At 33.6% G+C, this 9,261-nt stretch overlaps 1 pseudogene; it reads left to right on the top strand.

Annotated features, from left to right (window-relative positions):
* The first annotated feature begins 711 nt into the window (after positions 1-711).
* Positions 712-6,425, top strand: LOC132190128 (ribosome biogenesis regulatory protein homolog; annotated as a pseudogene).
* The last annotated feature ends 2,836 nt before the right edge of the window (positions 6,426-9,261 follow it).

The raw sequence follows: 9,261 nt of genomic DNA on the forward strand, positions 1-9,261 counted from the left end.
GGTGAGTTAATATTGAGGATTTGACCCATTAAATAAAACGAGTTAGATTAGGGTTTACCTATATAGTTTTATATCCTATGCCTCAACACGACCAAAACTCAATACACAAACACAAATTATCACCCGTATTTGATGATTCTAGATTTTGTTTTTTAATAAATAATGATTTTGAAAGTTGCTATGGTATACGATAAATTAAGCAAGAATTATTTGGTAGCCAGTATTGTCAAATGGATTAGTTTTAGGCATAATAATATGAATTTAATTTTTAATAATATGAATGTAATTTCTTAGATAAGAAAAAAAAAAAACTTTTAATTTGGATACCCTTCTTGAAGGCTAATGTACATTTGATATATGAAATGACTATTCCATTAAAAAAATAAATAATTTTTATTGAGAATAAAAGAACTATTCTTATGAAAATAGAATAATGATCTCGCTTGTACTTTAGAAAGAGAGAGATTCAAATTAGTAACCTTCTCTTCATAAGGCATAATCTCCAACTAATTGAGCTATTCTTTAAAGATTTTTTTATTTTTTTATTTCGCTTACTAAACATACCATAATTCAAGGAAAAATACTTGTCATAAAAGGGGCCTTATTATAAAATAATGAGTTCACCATACAAATCCCAAACGACACCGTACTTACCCACGTATAAAACCTCTGTAAAAAAGTTCCTGAGCTGCAAAGCTAGCACAGAGAGCACGCCCTCCAAGGAAGGAGCCGTGTGAGATGGAGACCCAAAAGCAGTTCGAGGTCGACTTTGGCAATCTCATGGCCTTCGATCCTAACCACCACATCCCCTCCCTACCCTCCTCCAGGTTAGGCTTTAGTTTCCCATGTATAAAATCCATATATATGCATATGAGTATGTGTTTAGCCATGGGGTTCTGTTTTTCTTTCAAGTGGTACAGTTATTAAAATCTATGTGAAGGTTCTGATTCTGGGTTTTGTTTTTGGTGTTTTTTTTTTTTTTCTGGGGAATTTTTTGTTTCAGAAAGCGAAGATTTTTCGAAATTTAATTGAAAAAACACGCAGTAGAACACACATTGAGATAAATATATTCATGGCATTGGCTTTTGTTGCTTTTTGGAGGTAGGATTTGAACTCAGAAAGGGTATGCTATAGATGGTATATGAAGGTCTTGTTAAGAATGGTTACAAGTAAGCGTAAGAAAAAGAAGCCAGAATATGAGGAAAGAAGCTTTCTATGCACACATTCGATATTGAACCATACTACCTTTTTGTTCTAATGCCTCAAGGAATGTGCAGGGGGCAGAACTAGGATTTTTTGTGTTGGGGGCAACCTTTAGTGGCTGCACATTCCGCCCGTCTATATGATACTATTCCAATTCTCTTTCTGCAATTCTTAACAACAATACCATTTTCTGCAGTGACAAGTTCTCAAAGATGAGTCTGTACAAGAGAAAAGCAACCAATTCATACAATTGCAAGATTGCCAAATATGGCAAATTCAAACATATATAAAAAAATCCCTAAACAGACTGAGGCCCAACTGATACGGAAAACCAACTCGGACCCTTTTGGAAGATTCATCCAAAAATAAGAAAAGCTTTTGAAAATTCCAGAAACATATGTGAATATAGTCATTCTACTTATTTTCATGAACCATATTGCAAATTCAGACAATAAATTCTGGAACTCAGGTTGATATTAACAAGATGGCTTAATTCTAAAAAACTAAAGAAATTCTAACAAGTTCATGTTTTTATGGAGGACATTTCTAAATAAACTCAAATTCCTTAGTGGGACATTTTTTGGTGATGTAGCAGAAGACTAAGGTAACTAATCAAAGAGCAACGCCTTTGATTCTGCAAGGATAGCCCGCAAGCTAAAAAAAAGAATAAAACTCCTCAGAGTGTTTGAGAGAGAATTCTCTGATTTGATAATAATTCAATGAGTTCCAGTTTTACATAATAAACTAGCCTATTTATAGAAGAGAAATACTTGTAGAGAAAGTAAACCTAATCCTAGTAGTAATAGTAAACCTAATCTTAGTAACAATAGTAAACCTAATCCTAATAAGGAAAGGAGAATAATTAAAACAAATCTAACCCTATTAAGGAAAGGAATTAAAGTCCTAATAAAATAAAATCATAATATAAAATTGTCAATCAACGAGAATCATGACAATCTTTATTTTTGTACTTTCATTGTTTGAGAATGAGTAAAATTCTGATCAAGCAGCGCTGCTCCAATATTATTTTTGATATTTTCTTTATTTTCGTTTTAACCGAAAATAAAGGTAAATATCGTCCTACATCACTAGGTTTTCTGACCATCTATATAAATAAAGAAGACCCTATTTACAGGAGTGTTCTTCTCAATTCACTGCTTCTATAGAAATTTTTTTGCCAACAGTTTTACTAACGACTGCTATAGGCTGTTGGCAAAAAAAAAAAAAAAAAAAAAATTGAAAATGAAAATGAAAGGGTGTGACACCCACTAACAAATAAGGACCTGTTATTGCTCATTTCTAATATGTTTTTGTTTTATTCCTTCATTTATTTCCAATGTAGAAAAAAAAATGAAGATCTAAGTCAACAATAAACTAACTCATCAGGAAGTTCAAATAAGAGCAAGAGCTTAACTTGGTTTTCCCATGACATTTATTCCCAAGTGATGAGTAAGAGTGGGATAGTCATGTTTCTGGTTTTAAAAATTTGGGTGGGGGGCAAACGTAGGTCCGCCCCCTAGGAATGTGTGGATATTAAGAAAATCTATTTCCAAGTTTCACCGTGCATCTATTTGGTGATAACCTTTTTATCTGACATTTTCATAAGTTCTGCAAGGTTTTTTATTTTTCAAAACATCATTGTGTGTGGAAAATTACATATTTGGTTTGAGGAGTGCATTTTGTGTGTGTTTTTGAATTGATCTTTCCAAAAATCATAGGGAGGATTTAGTGAAGGAATGTCTAGAGAAGGGCACTGAATTAGTTCAAGCCATTACGAATAAACTGTTCGACTTACCTTCAACTGAAGACACAGATGGTCCCCTGGTCAAGTTGCCTCCACCAACAACACTGCCCAGAGAGAAGCCTGTAAGCTCTTCCCTTTTATTTATATACCTATATCTATTTAATCTTCCAGTATATGTACTTTTTATATAGGTTCTGCATATTTACATGTAATCATTGCTATTTTGTGCATGCTAAGGTTACACTGAAAGCGTGATTACTTATATGATAAAAAGGGAAGACAGCTTATAACCGGCATTTTTAGAACTTTCTACCTTGTTGAATTTCTGTTGCCAAAATATAATATATTGCAGTAGCTTCTACAGCTTGCTATCTGGGAAACTAGATTATTAATGGTAACTTTTTTGAGAGAAGGGTGAATATGTGGAAATGACCCTTGGTTAGGTTGGTTAGGAAATTCCAAGACAAGCGAAGGAAACCTGATTTCTCATGAAAGGAGCAGAAGGGAAATCTATGTGTCACACCTTGGAGTATAATTACAAATAGAGGAAGATGTATTTGTTGATATTTAAATTGTATAAATGTGCCATGCAGTTCCTAATTGTGTATATATGGCATAAACACTCAAGCTTATCTCAAATACATTGTGTTTTCAGCTGCCAAAGCCCAAACCTCCTACGAAATGGGAACTGTTTGCCAAAGCAAGAGGTTAGTATATCTTTATAATCATCTGCAGCCTATATGGGTAATCAAATATTCGTTTAATATTCAAAACCTTTTTTTTGGACTTTGTATATACATTTAGTAGATCTGATCTGTCATGGCTGAAGTTAGATGTTCTTGGTTCTAATGGTTTGAGATTTCATGCAGGTATAAAGAAGCGTACAAAAGACAAGATAGAATATGATGAGCAAACTGGTACTTGGAAACGTCGCTACGGATATGATCGGGCAAATGATGAGGAAAATATACCTATCATTGAGGCCAAGATGACTGATGGTAAATAATTCAACAAGCCCTTTGGCAAGAATCCATTATTGCCTTCTAGAGCTACTATTTTATTCTATTTTTTTATTTTTGTCAAAATGGGAAAAGGATTTTACTATTTTTTTTTAAAAAAATCATTAGGTAACTGAGATTATAAAGTGATAAACTTTTATCCACTAATTTACAAGTGTCAAATATCACATCAGTTCTACATTATGTATGACATAGTGATCACCTTTTTGTAGTGCCAGGGGAGGACCCTTTTGCTAAAAGACGAACAGATAAGAAGAACCGTGTTGAAAAGCAAGAGAAAAATCGGTTGCAGAACTTGAAACAAGCAGCAAAAGTTGGTGCTTTATCAAGTTTTGCCTTTTTATCACCTTTCTACTGTTCCGAAAGCATAAAAAATTTCTTAATTGGTACAATTAATTGTCACATGGATATTAAATTTGGTTATTAATGGCTACAAATTTACAAATTCTATTCTTTGAGCCTTTTGTAGCCCTGATCAATTCAAAGAAATAATGACATGTAAACCGTGATTGTCTTTAATTACCCCTATTGCTCTTTTCTTTTTTCCCTTTATTGGAGGATGCCCCTAGATGCTAACGATGGTTTCACTTTTGCAATTTAAGAGTGAACCTATGATTGTGCAATCTCCAAGGTTGATAGTGTTTATATCAAACATGACTTCATCAGATATGATTACTACCTGAACAACACATATTGCAATTATTTTTGGGCATTATGAATAAGCTGTGAAATATCAAAGTGACTAGATCACCTCAACTTAATACCATATATCCTTTGACCCAATTATTTCAGGACATCTGGCAGTGCGTTGTTTCCTCTCCTTGCTTGTTGCTTATAGCCCAGCCATCCCAATTGATTCTTCATCTTTACGTTAATTGGTAGCATACCAAGTCCTCATGAATTTATTCATTTTTAATCCTGGCCTTTCTTGCCCAGTGCCCACCATATCTCATCAGCCTTTGCCATTTTGACAATGCTTTAGGAGCTCTTCTTGGCTTAATTACTTGAGTCAAATAGACCTGTATGTTGTGTTTTCTTGTTCTGATAGTTTAGTTTGAAAAAGTTTTTTGGGGTCCAATCCTCAGTCTTTGGTAGAGCATTCTCTTCTTGAGTCCATGCCAACTTTGTTTGATTACCATTCTTCTATATTTTCATTTCTCCTTCGTTTGATATATTGTTTATTCACGCACAAAGACATGTATGTATACTTCAGTCATATTTTGGCGGTATCATGTTATTATTTTTATATATATTATGAGTAATGCTACTTTTAACTCCCATGTCACACCGGTTGATATGACGTGTTTTAAGTTGCATATACTTTTTCTTCTAAGTGACTGACATGAAAAGCCACTTAAAACACGTTACGTCAACTAATGTGACATAGTGTGACATAGGTGTAAAGAGTTTTACCAAACTAATATCCTACTATGCTGACGTGATATTGTCAATCTACACTTAATTTTTTATTTTTTTATTTTTATTTAACAATGGCTAATCTAAAGGTGGATTGACAATTCCATATTAGCATAGTGTGATAGTGGTGGAATATTAGTATGGAATACACCAATATATACTCATCTTATATTTTGCAACACTGGACCTGACGAAACTCTTTCTGCAGCCACGTCCAACTAGCTGCCACAGCTTTGCCCATAACGTGAACGCCGGCTGCACCCAAGAAAGTCACAAAGGATGAACTTGGGAATGTTGCTGGAATAGCAGCAAGTGCCACAGCCATTGGTGGGAAATTTGACAAGAAGTTGCCAGGAGAAAAGCCTGCACAACATAAAGGGAAATATCGCAAGGTTTGTAGACTTTTACAAATGCAAATGCTTCTCTGATAAAGTTTACTCTTAGCAATTGAGTGGTTCAACATCTTCTGTAAATCCTTTCAGTTCCTACCAGTTGTGGAAGGAAAAGGGATATCACAAGAGAAGGAGCAAACCGAGAAAGTTCTGAATAAGCTAATCTCTAAGAATTCCCATGAAATTTTCAACGTTGATAAGGTAAAATTTATCCATTCAGTTACATCTTTCCTTGGTGGTCAAGTCTTCTGCTTTGTTGGTCAAATCAAGTCTTGCTTATCAATTGGACATGTATTGTTTGGGATCTAGGCTGTCAACATGTTTTTCTTATCAAAAACATGTACAATGTGAAAAAAGAGAAGAAGCGCAAGTACCAGAAAGATAAGTCTACACCAACCTCAAGCAAGTTGAAACCGAAGATGAAACGTCATAAGAAGGGGTCTTCATCCTCGAAGAAGGGATCTTCGTACTCGAATAAGGGATCTTCATCCTCAAGGAAGGGATCTTCCAAGAAAGCAAAGGCAAAATGAGAGTAGGTGATTGGAACTCTGGAGAGCTTGTAGAGTTTTGGATCAGGGAAAGTTTGTTTACTTGGAACAAAGTGTTTTGTATAAGATTGTAAAATTTTGGAGCAAAAAATTATGTTCTCTCTCTCGTTCACGCGCACAGACGCATCTTTGGATTATACCTAGTTCAATTTTGAAATAAATCATCTTAGGTATGATATACTCTACAACTCAGGCTAGGAATAATACTATTTTTCGTACTTATCACACACATTTCACATTAGTTGATATACTATAATTTATGTGGAAAATCATTTTAAATATGTCACGTTGGTCGATGTAAAATAGATGTGAAAAGGGGCATTATTCCTTAGCCTAGTGGCAGTGGGTAACATCTAGAAATAATGCATGTTTTGTTGTTTCTTGAATTGCCAGATGAGACTATGGACACAAACTTTCTCTATTTGCCCAAATGTCTGGACATCAAGGACAGATGTCCGAACATGAGAGGTAAATAGGGTTAATAAAGTTCTGTAAATGGTATGATATTGTCCGCTTTGGGCCAAGTTCACTCAGTTTTATTATTGGGTTTACCCCGAAAGGCTTCATACCATTTAGAGAGTATATTTCATATAAACACATCATATTTTCCATGCCCAAGCAATGTGGGACGTTACAATCACCCTCTTAGGACCCAGCGTCCTCACTGACGACTCTCATGGGCTTTGGGCCAAGCCCGCATGGGTTTATTATTGGATTTATCTCCAAAATGCCTCATTCCATTTAGAGAGAATATATTTCATATAAACATATCATCTTTTCTATGTCCAAGAAATGTGAGACGTCACAATCACCCCCTCTTAGGACCTAGCGTCCTCGCTGGCAACCCTCATAGGCTTGTGCACGCTCCCCTCATTTCAGATTGGGCTATGACTCTAATACCATATGTAACACTCCTGCTTCAAGTGGTATGGTATAATATTGTCCGCTTTAGACCAACCCCACACGATTTTATTATTGAGTTTACGCCCAAAAGGCCTTATACCATTTAGAGAGAGTATATTTCATATAAACACATTATATTTTCCATGCTCAAGCAATGTGAGACGTCACAAACATGATGTGATTGCACAAATAGGAGGAACATGTTGTGACTACACAAAAACAACTGAAGTCTAGTAGTCTATAGTGGGAGATTGGTAAGGATTAGCTTCAAGAAAATTAGCCATTAGATAAATACTTGTAAAAAAAAAAATGTTAATTTTTACTGCTATGTTATTTCAATTGTATGACCAGTGATGAATCCAAGAATTTATCTTGTTAGGGACAACAATAAAATAATAAAATATAATGAAGATGTGGCTTGCGGAAGACTACTTACTGCTCAGACAGGAGAACTTTGATCATAGGCTTCACAGAACAGAATTATCGCGTAGTAGCAGCCAACAACAATGAACAAGCACCAAAAAAATAATAATAATAAAAAATAAAAATTGTGGTAGAGTAAAACACCATCTCCTTCAGTTTACTCTAATTTTTGGGCTGAAATTTGGGCTTGGCTGAGTTTTATAGGGGCTAAAAGTGTCAAAGATATAAAATTTGGGTTTATTTTATAGGAGCTAATAGAAAATTTGGGCATAAAAAATATTTTTTTTAAAAAAATAAAATAATTTTTTTTTTAGAAATTAAAAAAAAAAAAAATTACCAGGGGCGGGCGCCCTGCTCACCCCTGTGTGTATCCGCTATTGTATATGACAATCGTATACTAATCTACTAAATAACATTACTTTTGTAAAAAATAGTGCCATTTGATGGCTAAATGGCCTCTTAGTTATGTGGATGAAAGACTACATTAAATGAATTTTACATATAGAATAATATGAAAAATTAAATTTTTATTCTATAATACTAACATTGCTGTCTAAAAAAACGATTGTTAATTAAAATTGTCAATTCAGCATTGTTAGATAATTGGTGGATAAAAATATGAGTATATAACATTTTTCTTAAATATATGAGGACTAAATTGACCAAATCAATCTCTCAAAAATAAAAGATAAAAAATTGGCCTAATCAAAACTTTGAGGATCAAATTGATATCAAACCCAAACTGAGTGGGACTTTGGCCTTCAGAATTTAGAATTTAGAATTTAGTTGATTTTAGCCACTCAAAATCAACTTTTTTAGTTTAACTACTACTTTTTTATAAGAGTAATTTTAGGTAGCTCACTTGTGTCCTACTAAGAATGATGTGACTATTAAAGTCACAATTAGATTTGTGATTGATCATTATTAAATTTTGATCAAAAGGTGATGTTAATAGCCACATCATTCTTAGTAAGACACAAGTAGGCCACCTAAAATTACCCTTTTTCACAATGCACTCCAGCAGACTATCTATTTTACAATTTACTTTATTTAAATATTATTTTTTAATTTATTTTTAATTATAGATAGAGGAGAGAGGGAGAGGGAGAGGGAGAGAGAGAGAGAGAGGAGAGAGGAGAGAGGAGAGGGAAGAAAGAAAGAATAAAAAATGTTTACAATGAAAGTTCACTCTAGCAAATTTTAGAAAAATTGATATTCTAGAAGGTATGTTGGAGGACCCAAATTACTAAATTTAACTGAAAAATTAGTTTAAAAGCCCTGCCGAAAATGCTCTGATAATTGATATGCCATAGAAAAGAAGCAAGTAAATCGTTTATGTTTATACTTGCCTAAACATAATTACATAAGATTAATGGCGGAAAGAGTGTACGTGGTTTTTTAAATTATTGATAGATCAAAATTTAATAATAATTATATCAAATTTAATAGTCAATTTAAAAGAAAAGACAAAAAAAGAAGAAGAAGAGAATAATAGATAAAAGTCATACTCTTAACTTTACGCATAAACATAAATCACTAAAAATAATTTATTTGCTTTTAAATTTTATTATTTATTTATTTTTTGACTTCGTAACGGTATTTACCATTCGCCA

Source organism: Corylus avellana, chromosome ca8 (assembly GCF_901000735.1).
Source record: "Corylus avellana chromosome ca8, CavTom2PMs-1.0".
Classification (NCBI taxonomy): domain Eukaryota; kingdom Viridiplantae; phylum Streptophyta; class Magnoliopsida; order Fagales; family Betulaceae; genus Corylus; species Corylus avellana.